Genomic DNA, 24,332 nt, shown 5'->3' on the forward strand with positions numbered 1-24,332 from the left:
TGCAATGTTTATTAGAAACCTATCCTACATTGCCATTGCATGTTTCCTGACTTCCCCATGCTGATCATCCCGAGGTGCTTTTCTCAGTTTTACATTGCCACTCACAGCCTATCCTGATTCAGGCCTTCCGATACACACCAACCAGTGATGATTTTCTCACTGCTAATAGTGAATGGCCTGTTAGAAACCATTTCAGTGCGCACCACCACCCGATTTTTTTCAGAACCCTATCCTACATTGCCACTGCATGTTTCCTGACCTCCCCATGCTGACCACCCCTTGGTGGTTTTCTCCATCCTACATTGCCAGTCACTGCCTATCCTGATTCAGGTCCTCCGATTCACACCATCCCGTGATGTTTTTCTCACTCCTACTAATGAATGGCCTGTTAGAAACCCTTACAATGCACACCACCCGCGTTGTTTTTCAGATACCTATCCTACATTGCCACTGCATGTCTCCGGACCTCACCATGCTGACCACCCCGTGGTGCTTTTCTCCATCCTACATTGCCACTCACTGCCTATCCTAATTCAGGCGCTCTGATTCACACCACCCCGTGATGTTTTTCTCACTCCTACTAGTGAATGGCCTGTTAGAAACCCTTGCAATTCTCACTACCCGCGATGTTTTCCAGAAACCTATCCTACATTGCGAATGCATGTTTCCTGACCTCCCCATGCTGACCAACCCGTGGTGCTTTTCTCCATTATACATTACCACTCACTGCCTATCCTAATTCAGGCCCTCTTATTCACACCACGCCGTGATTTTTTTCTCACTCCTGCTAGTGAATGGTCTATTAGAAATCTTTACAATCCGCACCAACCTGCGATGTTTTTCACAAACCTATCCTAAATTGCCACTGCATGTTTCCTTACCTCCCCATGCTGACAAACCCATGGTGCTTTTCTCCATTCTACATTGACACTCACTGCCTATCCTAATTCAGGCCCTCCGCTTCACACCATTCCATGATGTTTTTGCCACTCCTACTTGTGAATGGCTTGTTAGAAAACCTTACAATACGCACCACCCCGCAATTTTTTTCAGAAACCTTTCCTACATTGCCAATGCATGTTTCCTGACCTCCCCATGCTGACCAACACGTGGTGCTTTTCTCCATTTTACATTGCCACTCAATGCCTATCCTAATTCAGGCACTCCGACTCACACCAGCCCATGATGTTTTTCACACTCGTACTAGTGAATGTCCTGTTAGAAACCCGTACAATGCGCACCACCCCGCGATGTTTTTCAGAAACCTATCCTACATTGCCACTGCATGTTTCCTGACCTCCCCATCATGACCACCCCGAGGTGCTTTTCTCCATCCTACATTGCCACTCACTGCCTATCCTAATTCAAGCACTCCGATTCACACCACCCCTGATGTTTTTCTCACTCCTACAAGTGAAGGGCATTTAAGAAAGCCTTACAATGCGCACCACCCCAAGATGTTTTTCAGAAACCTATCCTACATTGCCACTGCAAGTTTCCTGACCTCCCCATTCTGACCAACCCGTGGTGATTTTCTCCATCCTACATTGGCATTCACTGCCTATCATGATTCAGGCCCTCGGATTCACACCACGCCGTGATGTTTTTCTCACTCCTACCAATGAATGGCCTTTTAGAAACTCTTACAATGCGCACCACCCGCATTGTTTTTCAGAAACCTATCCTACCTTGCCACTGCATGTTTCCTGACCTCCCCATGCTGACCACCCCGTAGTGCTTTTCTCCATCCTACATTGTCACTCACTGCCTATCATAATTCAGGCCCTGGGATTGAAACCATCCTGTGATGTTTTTCTCACTCCTACTATTGAATGGCCTGTTAGAAACCGTTACAATACGCACCACCCCGTGATGTTTTTCAGAAACCTCTCCTACATTGCCACTGCATGTTTCCTGACCTCTCCATCCTGACCACCACATGGTGCTCTTCTCCATCCTACATTGCCACTCACTGCCTATCCTGATTCAGGCCCTCTGATTCACACCACCCCTTGATTTTTTTCTCACTCCTACTAGTGAATGGCCTGTTAGAAACCCTTACAATGCGCACCACCCGCGTTGTTTTTCAGAAACCTATCCTACATTGTCACTGCATGTTTTCTGACCTCCCCATGCTGACCACCCTGTGGTACTTTTCTCCATCCTACATTGCCACTCACTGCCAATCCTAATTCAGGCCCTCCGATTCACACCACCCCGTGATGTTTTTTTCACTCCTACTAGTGAATGGCCTGTTAGAAACCCTTACAATTCTCAACACCCCGTGATGTTTTTCAGAAACCAAACCTACATTGCCATTGCATCTTTCCTGACCTCCCCTTGCTGACCAACCCGTGGTGCTTTTCTCCATTTTACATTACCACTCACTGCCTATCCTGATTCAGGCCCTCCGATTCACACCACACCGTTGATTTTTTCTCACTCCTGCTAGTGAATGGCCTGTTAGAAACCCTTACAATGCGCACCACCCCGCGATATTTTTCAGAAACCTATCCTACATTGCCACTGCATGTTTCCTGATCTCCCCATGCTGACAAACCCGTGGTCCTTTTCTCCATTTTACATTACCACTCACTGCTATCCTGACTCAGGGCCTCCCATTCACACCACACCATGTTGTATTTCTCACTCCTATTAGTTAATGGCCTGTTAGAAACCATTACAATGCGCACCACCCCACAATGTTTTTCACATACCTATCCTACATAGCCACTACATGTTTCCTGACCTCCCCATCCTGACCACCCCGTGCTGCTTTTCTCCATGCTACCTTGACACTCACTGCCTATCCTGATTCAGGCCCTCCGATTCACACCACCCCGTGATGTTTTTCTCACTCCTACTAGTGAATGGCCTGTTAGAAAGCCTTACAATGTGCACCGCCCGCGTTGTTTTTCAGATACCTATCCTACACTGTATGTTTCCTGACCACCCCGTGCTGACCACCCTGTGGTACTTTTCTCCATCCTACATTGCCACTCACTGCCTATCCTAATTCTGGCCCTCTGATTCACACCACCCCGTGATGTTTTTCTCACTCCTACTAGTGAATGGCCTGTTAGAAACCCTTACAATTCTCACCACACCGCGATGTTTTTCAGAAACCTATCCTACATTGCCACTGCATGTTTCCTGACCTCCCCATCATGACCACCCCAAGGTGCTTTTCTACATCCTACATTGCCACTCACTTTCTATCCTAATTCCGGCCCTCTGATTCACACCACCCCTGATGTTTTTCTCACTCCTACAAGTGAAGGGCCTTTAAGAAAGCCTTACAATGCACACCACCCCAATATGTTTTTCAGAAACCTATCCTACATTGCCACTGCAAGTTTCCTGACCTCCCCATTCTGAACACCCCGTGGTGCTTTTCTCCGTCCTACATTGGCACTCACTGCCTATCATGATTCAAGCCCTCGGATTCACACCACGCCGTGATGTTTTTCTCACTCCTACCAATGAATGGCCTTTTAAAACCTGTACAATGCGCACCACCTGCATTATTTTTCAGAAACCTCTCCTACATTGCAATGCATGTTTCCTGACCTCTCCATCCTGACCACCACATGGTGCCTTTCTCCATCCTACATTGCCACTCACTGCCTATCCTGATTCAGGCCCTCTGATTCACACCACCCCGTGATGTTTTTCTCACTCCTACTAGTGAATGGCCTGTTAGAAACCCTTATAATGCGCACCACCCGCGTTGTTTTTCAGAAACCTATCCTATATTGCCACTGTATGTTTTCTGACCTCCCTTTGCTGACCACCTCGTGGTGCTTTTCTCAATCCTACATTGCCACTAACTGCCAATCCTAATTCAGGTCCTCCGATTCACACCAACCATGATGTATTTCTCACTCCTACTATTGAATAGCCTGTTATAAACCTTTACAATGCGCACCACCCTGCGATGTTTTTCAGAAACCTATCCTACATTGCCAATGCATGTTTCCTGACCTCCATTTGCTGACGACCCCTGGTGCTTTTCTCCATGCTACATTACCACTCACTGTCTATCCTAATTGAGGCCCTCTGATTCACACCAAACATGATGTATATCTCACTCCTACTATTGAATAGCCTGTTATAAACCTTTACAATGCGCACCACCCTGCGACATTTTTCAGAAACCTATCCTACATTGCCACTGCATGTTTCCTGACCTCCCCATGCTGACCAACTCGTATTGCTTTTCTATATTTTACATTACCACTCATTGCCTGTCCTGATTCAGTCCCTCCGATTCACACCACGCAGTGATTTTTTTCTCACTCCTGCTAGTGAATGGCCTTTTGCAAATCCTTACAATGCGCACCACCCCACGATGTTTTTCACAAACCTATCCTAAATTGCCACTGCATGTTTCCTTACCTCCCCATGCTGAAAAAACCATGGTGCTTTTCTCCATCCTACATTGTCACTCACTGCCTATCCTAATTCAGGCCCTTCGATTCACAACTCCCCTGATGTTTTTCTCACTCCTACAAGTGAAGGGCCTTTAAAAAAGCATTACGATGTGCACCACCCCAAGATGTTTTTCAGAAACCTATCCTACATTGCCACTGAAAGTTTCCTGACCTCCCCATTCTGACCACCCCTGGGGTTTTTCTCCATCCTACATTGCCAATTACTCCCTATCCTGATTCAGCCACTCCCATTCACACCACACCGTGATGTTTTTCTCACTCCTACTAGTGAATGGCCTGTTAGAAACCCTTACAATGAGCACCACCCCGTGATGTTTTTCAGAAACCTATCCTACATTGCCAATGCATGTTTCCTGACTTCCCCATGCTGACCAAACCGTGGTGCTTTTCTCCATTTTATATTAACACTCACTGCCTATCCTGATTCAGACCCTCCGATTCACACCACACCATGATGTATTTCTCACTCCTACTAGTTAATGGCCTGTTAGAAACCCTTACAATGAGGACCACCCCACGATGTTTTTCAGAAACCTATCCTACATTGTCACTGCATGTTTCGTGACCTCCCCATCCTGACCACCCCGTGGTGCTTTACTCCATCCTACATTGCCACTCACTGCCTATACTGATTTAGGCCCTCTGATTCACACCACCCCGTGATGTTTTTCTCAGTCCTACTAGTAAATTTCCTGTTAGAAACGTCACAATGTGCACCACCCTGCGATGTTTATTAGAAACCTATCCTACATTGCCATTGCATGTTTCCTGACTTCCCCATGCTGATCATCCCGAGGTGCTTTTCTCAGTTTTACATTGCTACTCACAGCCTATCCTGATTCAGGCCTTCCGATACACACCAACCAGTGATGATTTTCTCACTGCTACTAGTGAATGGCCTGTTAGAAACCATTTCAGTGCGCACCACCACCCGATTTTTTTCAGAAACCTATCCTACATTGCCACTGCATGTTTCCTGACCTCCCCATGCTGACCACCCCTTGGTGGTTTTCTCCATCCTACATTGCCAGTCACTGCCTATCCTGATTCAGGTCCTCCGATTCACACCATCCCGTGATGTTTTTCTCACTCCTACAAATGAATGGCCTGTTAGAAACCCTTACAATGCGCACCACCCGCGTTGTTTTTCAGAAACCTATCCTACATTGTCACTGCATGTTTTCTGACCTCCCCATGCTGACCACCCCGTGGTACTTTTCTCCATCCTACATTGCCACTCACTGCCAATCCTAATTCAGGCCCTCCGATTCACACCACCCCGTGATGTTTTTTTCACTCCTACTAGTGAATGGCCTGTTAGAAACCCTTACAATTCTCAACACCCCGTGATGTTTTTCAGAAACCAAACCTACATTGCCATTGCATGTTTCCTGACCTCCCCTTGCTGACCAACCCGTGGTGCTTTTCTCCATTATACATTACCACTCACTGCCTATCCTAATTCAGGCCCTCTTATTCACACCACGCCGTGATTTTTTTCTCACTCCTGCTAGTGAATGGTCTGTTAGAAATCTTTACAATCCGCACCAACCTGCGATGTTTTTCACAAACCTATCCTAAATTGCCACTGCATGTTTCCTTACCTCCCCATGCTGACAAACCCATGGTGCTTTTCTCCATTCTACATTGACACTCACTGCCTATCCTAATTCAGGCCCTCCGCTTCACACCATTCCATGATGTTTTTGCCACTCCTACTTGTGAATGGCTTGTTAGAAAACCTTACAATACGCACCACCCCGCAATTTTTTTCAGAAACCTTTCCTACATTGCCAATGCATGTTTCCTGACCTCCCGATGCTGACCAACACGTGGTGCTTTTCTCCATTTTACATTGCCACTCAATGCCTATCCTAATTCAGGCACTCCGACTCACACCAGCCCATGATGTTTTTCACACTCGTACTAGTGAATGTCCTGTTAGAAACCCGTACAATGCGCACCACCCCGCGATGTTTTTCAGAAACCTATCCTACATTGCCACTGCATGTTTCCTGACCTCCCCATCATGACCACCCCGAGGTGCTTTTCTCCATCCTACATTGCCACTCACTGCCTATCCTAATTCAAGCACTCCGATTCACACCACCCCTGATGTTTTTCTCACTCCTACAAGTGAAGGGCATTTAAGAAAGCCTTACAATGCGCACCACCCCAAGATGTTTTTCAGAAACCTATCCTACATTGCCACTGCAAGTTTCCTGACCTCCCCATTCTGACCAACCCGTGGTGATTTTCTCCATCCTACATTGGCACTCACTGCCTATCATGATTCAGGCCCTCGGATTCACACCACACCGTGATGTTTTTCTCACTCCTACCAATGAATGGCCTTTTAGAAACTCTTACAATGCACACCACCCGCATTGTTTTTCAGAAACCTATCCTACATTGCCTCTGCATGTTTCCTGACCTCCCCATGCTGACCACCCCGTAGTGCTTTTCTCCATCCTACATTGTCACTCACTGCCTATCATAATTCAGGCCCTGGGATTGAAACCACCCTGTGATGTTTTTCTCACTCCTACTATTGAATGGCCTGTTAGAAACCGTTACAATACGCACCACCCCGTGATGTTTTTCAGAAACCTCTCCTACATTGCCACTGCATGTTTCCTGACCTCTCCATCCTGACCACCACATGGTGCTCTTCTCCATCCTACATTGCCACTCACTGCCTATCCTGATTCAGGCCCTCTGATTCACACCACCCCTTGATTTTTTTCTCACTCCTACTAGTGAATGGCCTGTTAGAAACCCTTACAATGCGCATCACCCGCGTTGTTTTTCAGAAACCTATCCTACATTGTCACTGCATGTTTTCTGACCTCCCCATGCTGACCACCCCGTGGTACTTTTCTCCATCCTACATTGCCACTCACTGCCAATCCTAATTCAGGCCCTCCGATTCACACCACCCCGTGATGTGTTTTTCACTCCTACTAGTGAATGGCCTGTTAGAAACCCTTACAATTCTCAACACCCCGTGATGTTTTTCAGAAACCAAACCTACATTGACATTGCATGTTTCCTGACCTCCCCTTGCTGACCAACCCGTGGTGCTTTTCTCCATTTTACATTACCACTCACTGCCTATCCTGATTCAGGCCCTCCAATTCACACCACACCGTTGATTTTTTCTCACTCCTGCTAGTGAATGGCCTGTTAGAAACCCTTACAATGCGCACCACCCCGCGATATTTTTCAGATACCTATCCTACATTGCCACTGCATGTTTCCTGATCTCCCCATGCTGACAAACCCGTGGTCCTTTTCTCCATTTTACATTACCACTCACTGCTATCCTGACTCAGGGCCTCCCATTCACACCACACCATGTTGTATTTCTCACTCCTATTAGTTAATGGCCTGTTAGAAACCATTACAATGCGCACCACCCCACAATGTTTTTCACATACCTATCCTACATAGCCACTGCATGTTTCCTGACCTCCCCATCCTGACCACCCCGTCCTGCTTTTCTCCATGCTACCTTGACACTCACTGCCTATCCTGATTCAGGCCCTCCGATTCACACCACCCCGTGATGTTTTTCTCACTCCTACTAGTGAATGGCCTGTTAGAAAGCCTTACAATGTGCACCGCCCGCGTTGTTTTTCAGATACCTATCCTACACTGTATGTTTCCTGACCACCCCGTGCTGACCACCCTGTGGTACTTTTCTCCATCCTACATTGCCACTCACTGCCTATCCTAATTCTGGCCCTCTGATTCACACCACCCCGTGATGTTTTTCTCACTCCTACTAGTGAATGGCCTGTTAGAAACCCTTGCAATTCTCACTACCCACGATGTTTTTCAGAAACCTATCCTACATTGCCAATGCATGTTTCCTGACCTCCCCATGCTGACCAACCCGTGGTGCTTTTCTCCATTATACATTACCACTCACTGCCTATCCTAATTCAGGCCCTCTGATTCACACCACGCCGTGATTTTTTTCTCACTCCTGCTAGTGAATGGTCTGTTAGAAATCTTTACAATGCGCACCAACCTGCGATGTTTTTCACAAACCTATCCTAAATTGCCACTGCATGTTTCCTTACCTCCCCATGCTGACAAACCCATGGTGCTTTTCTCCATTCTACATTGACACTCACTGCCTATCCTAATTCAGGCCCTCCGCTTCACACCATTCCATGATGTTGAATGGCTTGATAGAAAACCTTACAATACGCACCACCCCGCAATTTTTTTCAGAAACCTTTCCTACATTGCCAATGCATGTTTCCTGACCTCCCCATGCTGACCAACACGTGGTGCTTTTCTCCATTTTACATTGCCACTCACTGCCTATCCTAATTCAGGCACTCCGACTCACACCAGCCCATGATGTTTTTCACACTCGTACTAGTGAATGTCCTGTTAGAAACCCGTACAATGCGCACCACCCCGCGATGTTTTTCAGAAACCTATCCTACATTGCCACTGCATGTTTCCTGACCTCCCCATCATGACCACCCCGAGGTGCTTTTCTCCATCCTACATTGCCACTCACTGCCTATCCTAATTCAAGCACTCCGATTCACACCACCCCTGATGTTTTTCTCACTCCTACAAGTGAAGGGCATTTAAGAAAGCCTTACAATGCGCACCACCCCAAGATGTTTTTCAGAAACCTATCCTACATTGCCACTGCATGTTTCCTGACCTCCCCATCATGACCACCCCGAGGTGCTTTTCTCCATCCTACATTGCCACTCACTGCCTATCCTAATTCAAGCACTCCGATTCACACCACCCCTGATGTTTTTCTCACTCCTACAAGTGAAGGGCATTTAAGAAAGCCTTACAATGCGCACCACCCCAAGATGTTTTTCAGAAACCTATCCTACATTGCCACTGCAAGTTTCCTGACCTCCCCATTCTGACCAACCCGTGGTGATTTTCTCCATCCTACATTGGCACTCACTGCCTATCATGATTCAGGCCCTCGGATTCACACCACGCCGTGATGTTTTTCTCACTCCTACCAATGAATAGCCTTTTAGAAACTCTTACAATGCGCACCACCCGCATTGTTTTTCAGAAACCTATCCTACATTGCCACTGCATGTTTCCTGACCTCCCCATGCTGACCACCCCGTAGTGCTTTTCTCCATCCTACATTGTCACTCACTGCCTATCATAATTCAGGCCCTGGGATTGAAACCATCCTGTGATGTTTTTCTCACTCCTACTATTGAATGGCCTGTTAGAAACCGTTACAATACGCACCACCCCGTGATGTTTTTCAGAAACCTCTCCTACATTGCCACTGCATGTTTCCTGACCTCTCCATCCTGACCACCACATGGTGCTCTTCTCCATCCTACATTGCCACTCACTGCCTATCCTGATTCAGGCCCTCTGATTCACACCACCCCTTGATTTTTTTCTCACTCCTACTAGTGAATGGCCTGTTAGAAACCCTTATAATGCGCACCACCCGCGTTGTTTTTCAGAAACCTATCCGATATTGCCACTGCATGTTTTCTGACCTCCCTTTGCTGACCACCTCGTGGTGCTTTTCTCAATCCTACATTGCCACTAACTGCCAATCCTAATTCAGGTCCTCCGATTCACACCAACCATGATGTATTTCTCACTCCTACTATTGAATAGCCTGTTATAAACCTTTACAATGCGCACCAACCTGCGATGTTTTTCAGAAACCTATCCTACATTGCCACTGCATGTTTCCTGACCTCCATTTGCTGACGACCCCTGGTGCTTTTCTCCATGCTACATTACCACTCACTGTCTATCCTAATTGAGGCCCTCTGATTCACACCAACCATGATGTATTTCTCACTCCTACTATTGAATAGCCTGTTATAAACCTTTACAATGCGCACCACCCTGCGATGTTTTTCAGAAACCTATCCTACATTGCCACTGCATGTTTCCTGACCTCCCCATGCTGACCAACTCGTATTGCTTTTCTATATTTTACATTACCACTCATTGCCTATCCTGATTCAGGCCCTCCGATTCACACCACGCCGTGATTTTTTTCTCACTCCTGCTAGTGAATGGCCCGTTACAAATCCTTACAATGCGCACCACCCCACGATGTTTTTCACAAACCTATCCTAAATTGCCACTGCATGTTTCCTTACCTCCCCATGCTGAAAAAACCATGGTGCTTTTCTCCATCCTACATTGTCACTCACTGCCTATCCTAATTCAGGCCCTTCGATTCACAACTCCCCTGATGTTTTTCTCACTCCTACAAGTGAAGGGCCTTTAAAAAAGCATTACGATGCGCACCACCCCAAGATGTTTTTCAGAAACCTATCCTACATTGCCACTGAAAGTTTCCTGACCTCCCCATTCTGACCACCCCTGGTGTTTTTCTCCATCCTACATTGCCAATTACTCCCTATCCTGATTCAGCCACTCCCATTCACACCACACCGTGATGTTTTTCTCACTCCTACTAGTGAATGGCCTGTTAGAAACCCTTACAATGAGCACCACCCCGTGATGTTTTTCAGAAACCTATCCTACATTGCCACTGCATGTTTCCTGACTTCCCCATGCTGACCAACCCATGGTGCTTTTCTCCATTTTATATTAACACTCACTGCCTATCCTGATTCAGACCCTCCGATTCACACCACACCATGATGTATTTCTCACTCCTACTAGTTAATGGCCTGTTAGAAACCCTTACAATGAGGACCACCCCACGATGTTTTTCAGAAACCTATCCTACATTGTCACTGCATGTTTCGTGACCTCCCCTTCCTGACCACCCCGTGGTGCTTTACTCCATCCTACATTGCCACTCACTGCCTATCCTGATTTAGGCCCTCTGATTCACACCACCCCGTGATGTTTTTCTCAGTCCTACTAGTAAATTTCCTGTTAGAAACGTCACAATGTGCACCACCCTGCGATGTTTATTAGAAACCTATCCTACATTGCCATTGCATGTTTCCTGACTTCCCCATGCTGATCATCCCGAGGTGCTTTTCTCAGTTTTACATTGCCACTCACAGCCTATCCTGATTCAGGCCTTTCGATACACACCAACCAGTGATGATTTTCTCACTGCTACTAGTGAATGGCCTGTTAGAAACCATTTCAGTGCGCACCACCACCCGATTTTTTTCAGAAACCTATCCTACATTGCCACTGCATGTTTCCTGACCTCCCCATGCTGACCACCCCTTGGTTTTCTCCATCCTACATTGCCAGTCACTGCCTATCCTGATTCAGGCCCTCCGATTCACACCATCCCGTGATGTTTTTCTCACTCCTACTAATGAATGGCCTGTTAGAAACCCTTACAATGCACATCACCCGCGTTGTTTTTCAGATACCTATCCTACATTGCCACTGCATGTTTCCTGACCTCTCCATCCTGACCACCACATGGTGCTCTTCTCCATCCTACATTGCCACTCACTGCCTATCCTGATTCAGGCCCTCTGATTCACACCACCCCTTGATTTTTTTCTCACTCCTACTAGTGAATGGCCTGTTAGAAACCCTTACAATGCGCATCACCCGCGTTGTTTTTCAGAAACCTATCCTACATTGTCACTGCATGTTTTCTGACCTCCCCATGCTGACCACCCCGTGGTACTTTTCTCCATCCTACATTGCCACTCACTGCCAATCCTAATTCAGGCCCTCCGATTCACACCACCCCGTGATGTGTTTTTCACTCCTACTAGTGAATGGCCTGTTAGAAACCCTTACAATTCTCAACACCCCGTGATGTTTTTCAGAAACCAAACCTACATTGACATTGCATGTTTCCTGACCTCCCCTTGCTGACCAACCCGTGGTGCTTTTCTCCATTTTACATTACCACTCACTGCCTATCCTGATTCAGGCCCTCCGATTCACACCACACCGTTGATTTTTTCTCACTCCTGCTAGTGAATGGCCTGTTAGAAACCCTTACAATGCGCACCACCCCGCGATATTTTTCAGATACCTATCCTACATTGCCACTGCATGTTTCCTGATCTCCCCATGCTGACAAACCCGTGGTCCTTTTCTCCATTTTACATTACCACTCACTGCTATCCTGACTCAGGGCCTCCCATTCACACCACACCATGTTGTATTTCTCACTCCTATTAGTTAATGGCCTGTTAGAAACCATTACAATGTGCACCACCCCACAATGTTTTTCACATACCTATCCTACATAGCCACTGCATGTTTCCTGACCTCCCCATCCTGACCACCCCGTCCTGCTTTTCTCCATGCTACCTTGACACTCACTGCCTATCCTGATTCAGGCCCTCCGATTCACACCACCCCGTGATGTTTTTCTCACTCCTACTAGTGAATGGCCTGTTAGAAAGCCTTACAATGTGCACCGCCCGCGTTGTTTTTCAGATACCTATCCTACACTGTATGTTTCCTGACCACCCCGTGCTGACCACCCTGTGGTACTTTTCTCCATCCTACATTGCCACTCACTGCCTATCCTAATTCTGGCCCTCTGATTCACACCACCCCGTGATGTTTTTCTCACTCCTACTAGTGAATGGCCTGTTAGAAACCCTTGCAATTCTCACTACCCACGATGTTTTTCAGAAACCTATCCTACATTGCCAATGCATGTTTCCTGACCTCCCCATGCTGACCAACCCGTGGTGCTTTTCTCCATTATACATTACCACTCACTGCCTATCCTAATTCAGGCCCTCTGATTCACACCACGCCGTGATTTTTTTCTCACTCCTGCTAGTGAATGGTCTGTTAGAAATCTTTACAATGCGCACCAACCTGCGATGTTTTTCACAAACCTATCCTAAATTGCCACTGCATGTTTCCTTACCTCCCCATGCTGACAAACCCATGGTGCTTTTCTCCATTCTACATTGACACTCACTGCCTATCCTAATTCAGGCCCTCCGCTTCACACCATTCCATGATGTTGAATGGCTTGATAGAAAACCTTACAATACGCACCACCCTGCAATTTTTTTCAGAAACCTTTCCTACATTGCCAATGCATGTTTCCTGACCTCCCCATGCTGACCAACACGTGGTGCTTTTCTCCATTTTACATTGCCACTCACTGCCTATCCTAATTCAGGCACTCCGACTCACACCAGCCCATGATGTTTTTCACACTCGTACTAGTGAATGTCCTGTTAGAAACCCGTACAATGCGCACCACCCCGCGATGTTTTTCAGAAACCTATCCTACATTGCCACTGCATGTTTCCTGACCTCCCCATCATGACCACCCCGAGGTGCTTTTCTCCATCCTACATTGCCACTCACTGCCTATCCTAATTCAAGCACTCCGATTCACACCACCCCTGATGCTTTTCTCACTCCTACAAGTGAAGGGCATTTAAGAAAGCCTTACAATGCGCACCACCCCAAGATGTTTTTCAGAAACCTATCCTACATTGCCACTGCATGTTTCCTGACCTCCCCATCATGACCACCCCGAGGTGCTTTTCTCCATCCTACATTGCCACTCACTGCCTATCCTAATTCAAGCACTCCGATTCACACCACCCCTGATGATTTTCTCACTCCTACAAGTGAAGGGCATTTAAGAAAGCCTTACAATGCGCACCACCCCAAGATGTTTTTCAGAAACCTATCCTACATTGCCACTGCAAGTTTCCTGACCTCCCCATTCTGACCAACCCGTGGTGATTTTCTCCATCCTACATTGGCACTCACTGCCTATCATGATTCAGGCCCTCGGATTCACACCACGCCGTGATGTTTTTCTCACTCCTACCAATGAATGGCCTTTTAGAAACTCTTACAATGCGCACCACCCGCATTGTTTTTCAGAAACCTATCCTACATTGCCACTGCATGTTTCCTGACCTCCCCATGCTGACCACCCCGTAGTGCTTTTCTCCATCCTACATTGTCACTCACTGCCTATCATAATTCAGGCCCTGGGATTGAAACCATCCTGTGATGTTTTTCTCACTCCTACTATTGAATGGCCTGTTAGAAACCGTTACAATACGCACCACCCCGTGATGTTTTTCAGAAACCTCTCCTACATTGCCACTGCATGTTTCCTGACCTCTCCATCCTGACCACCACATGGTGCTCTTCTCCATCCTACATTGCCACTCACTGCCTATCCTGATTCAGGCCCTCTGATTCACACCACCCCTTGATTTTTTTCTCACTCCTACTAGTGAATGGCCTGTTAGAAACCCTTATAATGCGCACCACCCGCGTTGTTTTTCAGAAACCTATCCGATATTGCCACTGCATGTTTTCTGACCTCCCTTTGCTGACCACCTCGTGGTGCTTTTCTCAATCCTACATTGCCACTAACTGCCAATCCTAATTCAGGTCCTCCGATTCACACCAACCATGATGTATTTCTCACTCCTACTATTGAATAGCCTGTTATAAACCTTTACAATGCGCACCAACCTGCGATGTTTTTCAGAAACCTATCCTACATTGCCACTGCATGTTTCCTGACCTCCATTTGCTGACGACCCCTGGTGCTTTTCTCCATGCTACATTACCACTCACTGTCTATCCTAATTGAGGCCCTCTGATTCACACCAACCATGATGTATTTCTCACTCCTACTATTGAATAGCCTGTTATAAACCTTTACAATGCGCACCACCCTGCGATGTTTTTCAGAAACCTATCCTACATTGCCACTGCATGTTTCCTGACCTCCCCATGCTGACCAACTCGTATTGCTTTTCTATATTTTACATTACCACTCATTGCCTATCCTGATTCAGGCCCTCCGATTCACACCACGCCGTGATTTTTTTCTCACTCCTGCTAGTGAATGGCCCGTTACAAATCCTTACAATGCGCACCACCCCACGATGTTTTTCACAAACCTATCCTAAATTGCCACTGCATGTTTCCTTACCTCCCCATGCTGAAAAAACCATGGTGCTTTTCTCCATCCTACATTGTCACTCACTGCCTATCCTAATTCAGGCCCTTCGATTCACAACTCCCCTGATGTTTTTCTCACTCCTACAAGTGAAGGGCCTTTAAAAAAGCATTACGATGCGCACCACCCCAAGATGTTTTTCAGAAACCTATCCTACATTGCCACTGAAAGTTTCCTGACCTCCCCATTCTGACCACCCCTGGTGTTTTTCTCCATCCTACATTGCCAATTACTCCCTATCCTGATTCAGCCACTCCCATTCACACCACACCGTGATGTTTTTCTCACTCCTACTAGTGAATGGCCTGTTAGAAACCCTTACAATGAGCACCACCCCGTGATGTTTTTCAGAAACCTATCCTACATTGCCACTGCATGTTTCCTGACTTCCCCATGCTGACCCACCCATGGTGCTTTTCTCCATTTTATATTAACACTCACTGCCTATCCTGATTCAGACCCTCCGATTCACACCACACCATGATGTATTTCTCACTCCTACTAGTTAATGGCCTGTTAGAAACCCTTACAATGAGGACCACCCCACGATGTTTTTCAGAAACCTATCCTACATTGTCACTGCATGTTTCGTGACCTTCCCTTCCTGACCACCCCGTGGTGCTTTACTCCATCCTACATTGCCACTCACTGCCTATCCTGATTTAGGCCCTCTGATTCACACCACCCCGTGATGTTTTTCTCAGTCCTACTAGTAAATTTCCTGTTAGAAACGTCACAATGTGCACCACCCTGCGATGTTTATTAGAAACCTATCCTACATTGCCATTGCATGTTTCCTGACTTCCCCATGCTGATCATCCGGAGGTGCTTTTCTCAGTTTTACATTGCCACTCACAGCCTATCCTGATTCAGGCCTTTCGATACACACCAACCAGTGATGATTTTCTCACTGCTACTAGTGAATGGCCTGTTAGAAACCATTTCAGTGCGCACCACCACCCGATTTTTTTCAGAAACCTATCCTACATTGCCACTGCATGTTTCCTGACCTCCCCATGCTGACCACCCCTTGGTTTTCTCCATCCTACATTGCCAGTCACTGCCTATCCTGATTCAGGCCCTCCGATTCACACCATCCCGTGATGTTTTTCTCACTCCTACTAATGAATGGCCTGTTAGAAACCCTTACAATGCACATCACCCGCGTTGTTTTTCAGATACCTATCCTACATTGCCACTGCATGTTTCCTGACCTCTCCATCCTGACCACCACATGGTGCTCTTCTCCATCCTACATTGCCACTCACTGCCTATCCTGATTCAGGCCCTCTGATTCACACCACCCCTTGATTTTTTTCTCACTCCTACTAGTGAATGGCCTGTTAGAAACCCTTAAAATGCGCATCACCCGCGTTGTTTTTCAGAAACCTATCCTACATTGTCACTGCATGTTTTCTGACCTCCCCATGCTGACCACCCCGTGGTACTTTTCTCCATCCTACATTGCCACTCACTGCCAATCCTAATTCAGGCCCTCCGATTCACACCACCCCGTGATGTGTTTTTCACTCCTACTAGTGAATGGCCTGTTAGAAACCCTTACAATTCTCAACACCCCGTGATGTTTTTCAGAAACCACACCTACATTGACATTGCATGTTTCCTGACCTCCCCTTGCTGACCAACCCGTGGTGCTTTTCTCCATTTTACATTACCACTCACTGCCTATCCTGATTCAGGCCCTCCGATTCACACCACACCGTTGATTTTTTCTCACTCCTGCTAGTGAATGGCCTGTTAGAAACCCTTACAATGCGCACCACCCCGCGATATTTTTCAGATACCTATCCTACATTGCCACTGCATGTTTCCTGATCTCCCCATGCTGACAAACCCGTGGTCCTTTTCTCCATTTTACATTACCACTCACTGCTATCCTGACTCAGGGCCTCCCATTCACACCACACCATGTTGTATTTCTCACTCCTATTAGTTAATGGCCTGTTAGAAACCATTACAATGCGCACCACCCCACAATGTTTTTCACATACCTATCCTACATAGCCACTGCATGTTTCCTGACCTCCCCATCCTGACCACCCCGTCCTGCTTTTCTCCATGCTACCTTGACACTCACTGCCTATCCTGATTCAGGCCCTCCGATTCACACCACCCCGTGATGTTTTTCTCACTCCTACTAGTGAATGGCCTGTTAGAAAGCCTTACAATGTGCACCGCCCGCGTTGTTTTTCAGATACCTATCCTACACTGTATGTTTCCTGACCACCCCGTGCTGACCACCCTGTGGTACTTTTCTCCATCCTACATTGCCACTCACTGCCTATCCTAATTCTGGCCCTCTGATTCACACCACCCCGTGATGTTTTTCTCACTCCTACTAGTGAATGGCCTGTTAGAAACCCTTGCAATTCTCACTACCCACGATGTTTTTCAGAAACCTATCCTACATTGCCAATGCATGTTTCCTGACCTCCCCATGCTGACCAACCCGTGGTGCTTTTCTCCATTATACATTACCACTCACTGCCTATCCTAATTCAGGCCCTCTGATTCACACCACGCCGTGATTTTTTTCTCACTCCTGCTAGTGAATGGTCTGTTAGAAATCTTTACAATGCGCACCAACCTGCGATGTTTTTCACAAACCTATCCTAAATTGCCACTGCATGTTTCCTTACCTCCCCATGCTGACAAACCCATGGTGCTTTTCTCCATTCTACATTGACACTCACTGCCTATCCTAATTCAGGCCCTCCGCTTCACACCATTCCATGATGTTGAATGGCTTGATAGAAAACCTTACAATACGCACCACCCCGCAATTTTTTTCAGAAACCTTTCCTACATTGCCAATGCATGTTTCCTGACCTCCCCATGCTGACCAACACGTGGTGCTTTTCTCCATTTTACATTGCCACTCACTGCCTATCCTAATTCAGGCACTCCGACTCACACCAGCCCATGATGTTTTTCACACTCGTACTAGTGAATGTCCTGTTAGAAACCCGTACAATGCGCACCACCCCGCGATGTTTTTCAGAAACCTATCCTACATTGCCACTGCATGTTTCCTGACCTCCCCATCATGACCACCCCGAGGTGCTTTTCTCCATCCTACATTGCCACTCACTGCCTATCCTAATTCAAGCACTCCGATTCACACCACCCCTGATGCTTTTCTCACTCCTACAAGTGAAGGGCATTTAAGAAAGCCTTACAATGCGCACCACCCCAAGATGTTTTTCAGAAACCTATCCTACATTGCCACTGCATGTTTCCTGACCTCCCCATCATGACCACCCCGAGGTGCTTTTCTCCATCCTACATTGCCACTCACTGCCTATCCTAATTCAAGCACTCCGATTCACACCACCCCTGATGTTTTTCTCACTCCTACAAGTGAAGGGCATTTAAGAAAGCCTTACAATGCGCACCACCCCAAGATGTTTTTCAGAAACCTATCCTACATTGCCACTGCAAGTTTCCTGACCTCCCCATTCTGACCAACCCGTGGTGATTTTCTCCATCCTACATTGGCACTCACTGCCTATCATGATTCAGGCCCTCGGATTCACACCACGCCGTGATGTTTTTCTCACTCCTACCAATGAATGGCCTTTTAGAAACTCTTACAATGCGCACCACCCGCATTGTTTTTCAGAAACCTATCCTACATTGCCACTGCATGTTTCCTGACCTCCCCATGCTGACCACCCCGTAGTGCTTTTCTCCATCCTACATTGTCACTCACTGCCTATCATAATTCAGGCCCTGGGATTGAAACCATCCTGTGATGTTTTTCTCACTCCTACTATTGAATGGCCTGTTAGAAACCGTTACAATACGCACCACCCCGTGATGTTTTTCAGAAACCTCTCCTACATTGCCACTGCATGTTTCCTGACCTCTCCATCCTGACCACCACATGGTGCTCTTCTCCATCCTACATTGCCACTCACTGCCTATCCTGATTCAGGCCCTCTGATTCACACCACCCCTTGATTTTTTTCTCACTCCTACTAGTGAATGGCCTGTTAGAAACCCTTATAATGCGCACCACCCGCGTTGCTTTTCAGAAACCTATCCGATATTGCCACTGCATGTTTTCTGACCTCCCTTTGCTGACCACCTCGTGGTGCTTTTCTCAATCCTACATTGCCACTAACTGCCAATCCTAATTCAGGTCCTCCGATTCACACCAACCATGATGTATTTCTCACTCCTACTATTGAATAGCCTGTTATAAACCTTTACAATGCGCACCACCCTGCGATGTTTTTCAGAAACCTATCCTACATTGCCACTGCATGTTTCCTGACCTCCATTTGCTGACGACCCCTGGTGCTTTTCTCCATGCTACATTACCACTCACTGTCTATCCTAATTGAGGCCCTCTGATTCACACCAACCATGATGTATATCTCACTCCTACTATTGAATAGCCTGTTATAAACCTTTACCATGCGCACCACCCTGCAACGTTTTTCAGAAACTTATCCTACATTGCCACTGCATGTTTCCTGACCTCCCCATGCTGACCAACTCGTATTGCTTTTCTATATTTTACATTACCACTCATTGCCTGTCCTGATTCAGTCCCTCCGATTCACACCACGCAGTGATTTTTTTCTCACTCCTGCTAGTGAATGGCCTGTTACAAATCCTTACAATGCGCACCACCCCACGATGTTTTTCACAAACCTATCCTAAATTGCCACTGCATGTTTCCTTACCTCCCCATGCTGAAAAAACCATGGTGCTTTTCTCCATCCTACATTGTCACTCACTGCCTACCCTAATTCAGGCCCTTCGATTCACAACTCCCCTGAAGTTTTTCTCACTCCTACAAGTGAAGGACCTTTAAAAAAGCATTACGATGCGCACCACCCCAAGATGTTTTTCAGAAACCTATCCTACATTGCCACTGAAAGTTTCCTGACCTCCCCATTCTGACGACCCCTGGTGTTTTTCTCCATCCTACATTGCCAATTACTCCCTATCCTGATTCAGCCACTCCCATTCACACCACACCGTGATGTTTTTCTCACTCCTACTAGTGAATGGCCTGTTAGAAACCCTTACAATGAGCACCACCCCGTGATGTTTTTCAGAAACCTATCCTATATTGCCACTGCATGTTTCCTGACTTCCGCATGCTGACCAACCCGTGGTGCTTTTCTCCATTTTATATTAACACTCACTGCCTATCCTGATTCAGACCCTCCAATTCACACCACACCATGATGTATTTCTCACTCCTACTAGTTAATGGCCTGTTAGAAACCCTTACAATGAGGACCACCCCACGATGTTTTTCAGAAACCTATCCTACATTGCCACTGCATGTTTCCTGACTTCCCCATGCTGACCAACCCGTGGTGCTTTTCTCCATTTTATATTAACACTCACTGCCTATCCTGATTCAGACCCTCCGATTCACACCACACCATGATGTATTTCTCACTCCTACTAGTTAATGGCCTGTTAGAAACCCTTACAATGAGGACCAGCCCACGATGTTTTTCAGAAACCTATCCTACATTGTCACTGCATGTTTCGTGACCTCCCCATCCTGACCACCCCGTGGTGCTTTACTCCATCCTACATTGCCACTCACTGCCTATCCTGATTTAGGCCCTCTGATTCACACTACCCCGTGATGTTTTTCTCACTCCTACTAGTGAATGGCCTGTTAGAAACCCTTGCAATTCTCACTACCCACGATGTTTTTCAGAAACCTATCCTACATTGCCAATGCATGTTTCCTGACCTCCCCATGCTGACCAACCCGTGGTGCTTTTCTCCATTATACATTACCACTCACTGCCTATCCTAATTCAGGCCCTCTGATTCACACCACGCCGTGATTTTTTTCTCACTCCTGCTAGTGAATGGTCTGTTAGAAATCTTTACAATGCGCACCAACATGCGATGTTTTTCACAAACCTATCCTAAATTGCCACTGCATGTTTCCTTACCTCCCCATGCTGACAAACCCATGGTGCTTTTCCGATTCTACATTGACACTCACTGCCTATCCTAATTCAGGCCCTCCGCCTCACACCATTCCATGATGTTTTTGCCACTCCTACTTGTGAATGGCTTGTTAGAAAACCTTACAGTACGCACCACCCAGCAATTTTTTTTCGAAACCTTTCCTACATTGCCAATGCATGTTTCCTGACCTCCCCATGCTGACCAACACGTGGTGCTTTTCTCCATTTTACATTGCCACTCACTGCCTATCCTAACTCAGGCACTCTGACTCACACCAGCCCATGATGTTTTTCACACTCGTACTAGTGAATGTCCTGTTAGAAAACCGTACAATGCGCACCACCCCGCGATGTTTTTCAGAAACCTATCCTACATTGCCACTGCATGTTTTCTGACCTCCCCATGCTGACCACCCCGTGGTACTTTTCTCCATCCTACATTGCCACTCACTGCCAATCCTAATTCAGGCCCTCCGATTCACACCACCCCGTGATGTGTTTTTCACTCCTACTAGTGAATGGCCTGTTAGAAACCCTTACAATTCTCAACACCCCGTGATGTTTTTCAGAAACCAAACCTACATTGCCATTGCATGTTTCCTGACCTCCCCTTGCTGACCAACCCGTGGTGCTTTTCTCCATTTTACATTACCACTCACTGCCTATCCTGATTCAGGCCCTCCGATTCACACCACACCGTTGATTTTTTCTCACTCCTGCTAGTGAATGGCCTGTTAGAAACCCTTACAATGCGCACCACCCCGCGATATTTTTCAGATACCTATCCTACATTGCCACTGCATGTTTCCTGATCTCCCCATGCTGACAAACCCGTGGTCCTTTTCTCCATTTTACATTACCACTCACTGCTATCCTGACTCAGGGCCTCCCATTCACACCACACCATGTTGTATTTCTCACTCCTATTAGTTAATGGCCTGTTAGAAACCATTACAATGCGCACCACCCCACAATGTTTTTCACATACCTATCCTACATAGCCACTGCATGTTTCCTGACCTCCCCATCCTGACCACCCCGTCCTGCTTTTCTCCATGCTACCTTGACACTCACTGCCTATCCTGATTCAGGCCCTCCGATTCACACCACCCCGTGATGTTTTTCTCACTCCTACTAGTGAATGGCCTGTTAGAAAGCCTTACAATGTGCACCGCCCGCGTTGTTTTTCAGATACCTATCCTACACTGTATGTTTCCTGACCACCCCGTGCTGACCACCCTGTGGTACTTTTCTCCATCCTACATTGCCACTCACTGCCTATCCTAATTCTGGCCCTCTGATTCACACCACCCCGTGATGTTTTTCTCACTCCTACTAGTGAATGGCCTGTTAGAAACCCTTGCAATTCTCACTACCCACGATGTTTTTCAGAAACCTATCCTACATTGCCAATGCATGTTTCCTGACCTCCCCATGCTGACCAACCCGTGGTGCTTTTCTCCATTATACATTACCACTCACTGCCTATCCTAATTCAGGCCCTCTGATTCACACCACGCCGTGATTTTTTTCTCACTCCTGCTAGTGAATGGTCTGTTAGAAATCTTTACAATGCGCACCAACCTGCGATGTTTTTCACAAACCTATCCTAAATTGCCACTGCATGTTTCCTTACCTCCCCATGCTGACAAACCCATGGTGCTTTTCTCCATTCTACATTGACACTCACTGCCTATCCTAATTCAGGCCCTCCGCTTCACACCATTCCATGATGTTGAATGGCTTGATAGAAAACCTTACAATACGCACCACCCCGCAATTTTTTTCAGAAACCTTTCCTACATTGCCAATGCATGTTTCCTGACCTCCCCATGCTGACCAACACGTGGTGCTTTTCTCCATTTTACATTGCCACTCACTGCCTATCCTAATTCAGGCACTCCGACTCACACCAGCCCATGATGTTTTTCACACTCGTACTAGTGAATGTCCTGTTAGAAACCCGTACAATGCGCACCACCCCGCGATGTTTTTCAGAAACCTATCCTACATTGCCACTGCATGTTTCCTGACCTCCCCATCATGACCACCCCGAGGTGCTTTTCTCCATCCTACATTGCCACTCACTGCCTATCCTAATTCAAGCACTCCGATTCACACCACCCCTGATGCTTTTCTCACTCCTACAAGTGAAGGGCATTTAAGAAAGCCTTACAATGCGCACCACCCCAAGATGTTTTTCAGAAACCTATCCTACATTGCCACTGCATGTTTCCTGACCTCCCCATCATGACCACCCCGAGGTGCTTTTCTCCATCCTACATTGCCACTCACTGCCTATCCTAATTCAAGCACTCCGATTCACACCACCCCTGATGTTTTTCTCACTCCTACAAGTGAAGGGCATTTAAGAAAGCCTTACAATGCGCACCACCCCAAGATGTTTTTCAGAAACCTATCCTACATTGCCACTGCAAGTTTCCTGACCTCCCCATTCTGACCAACCCGTGGTGATTTTCTCCATCCTACATTGGCACTCACTGCCTATCATGATTCAGGCCCTCGGATTCACACCACGCCGTGATGTTTTTCTCACTCCTACCAATGAATGGCCTTTTAGAAACTCTTACAATGCGCACCACCCGCATTGTTTTTCAGAAACCTATCCTACATTGCCACTGCATGTTTCCTGACCTCCCCATGCTGACCACCCCGTAGTGCTTTTCTCCATCCTACATTGTCACTCACTGCCTATCATAATTCAGGCCCTGGGATTGAAACCATCCTGTGATGTTTTTCTCACTCCTACTATTGAATGGCCTGTTAGAAACCGTTACAATACGCACCACCCCGTGATGTTTTTCAGAAACCTCTCCTACATTGCCACTGCATGTTTCCTGACCTCTCCATCCTGACCACCACATGGTGCTCTTCTCCATCCTACATTGCCACTCACTGCCTATCCTGATTCAGGCCCTCTGATTCACACCACCCCTTGATTTTTTTCTCACTCCTACTAGTGAATGG

The sequence above is a fragment of the Cavia porcellus genome, unplaced genomic scaffold (assembly GCF_034190915.1).
Source record: "Cavia porcellus strain 051 isolate PalLab524CR breed Dunkin Hartley unplaced genomic scaffold, mCavPor4.1 scaffold_2, whole genome shotgun sequence".
Classification (NCBI taxonomy): Eukaryota; Metazoa; Chordata; class Mammalia; order Rodentia; family Caviidae; genus Cavia; species Cavia porcellus.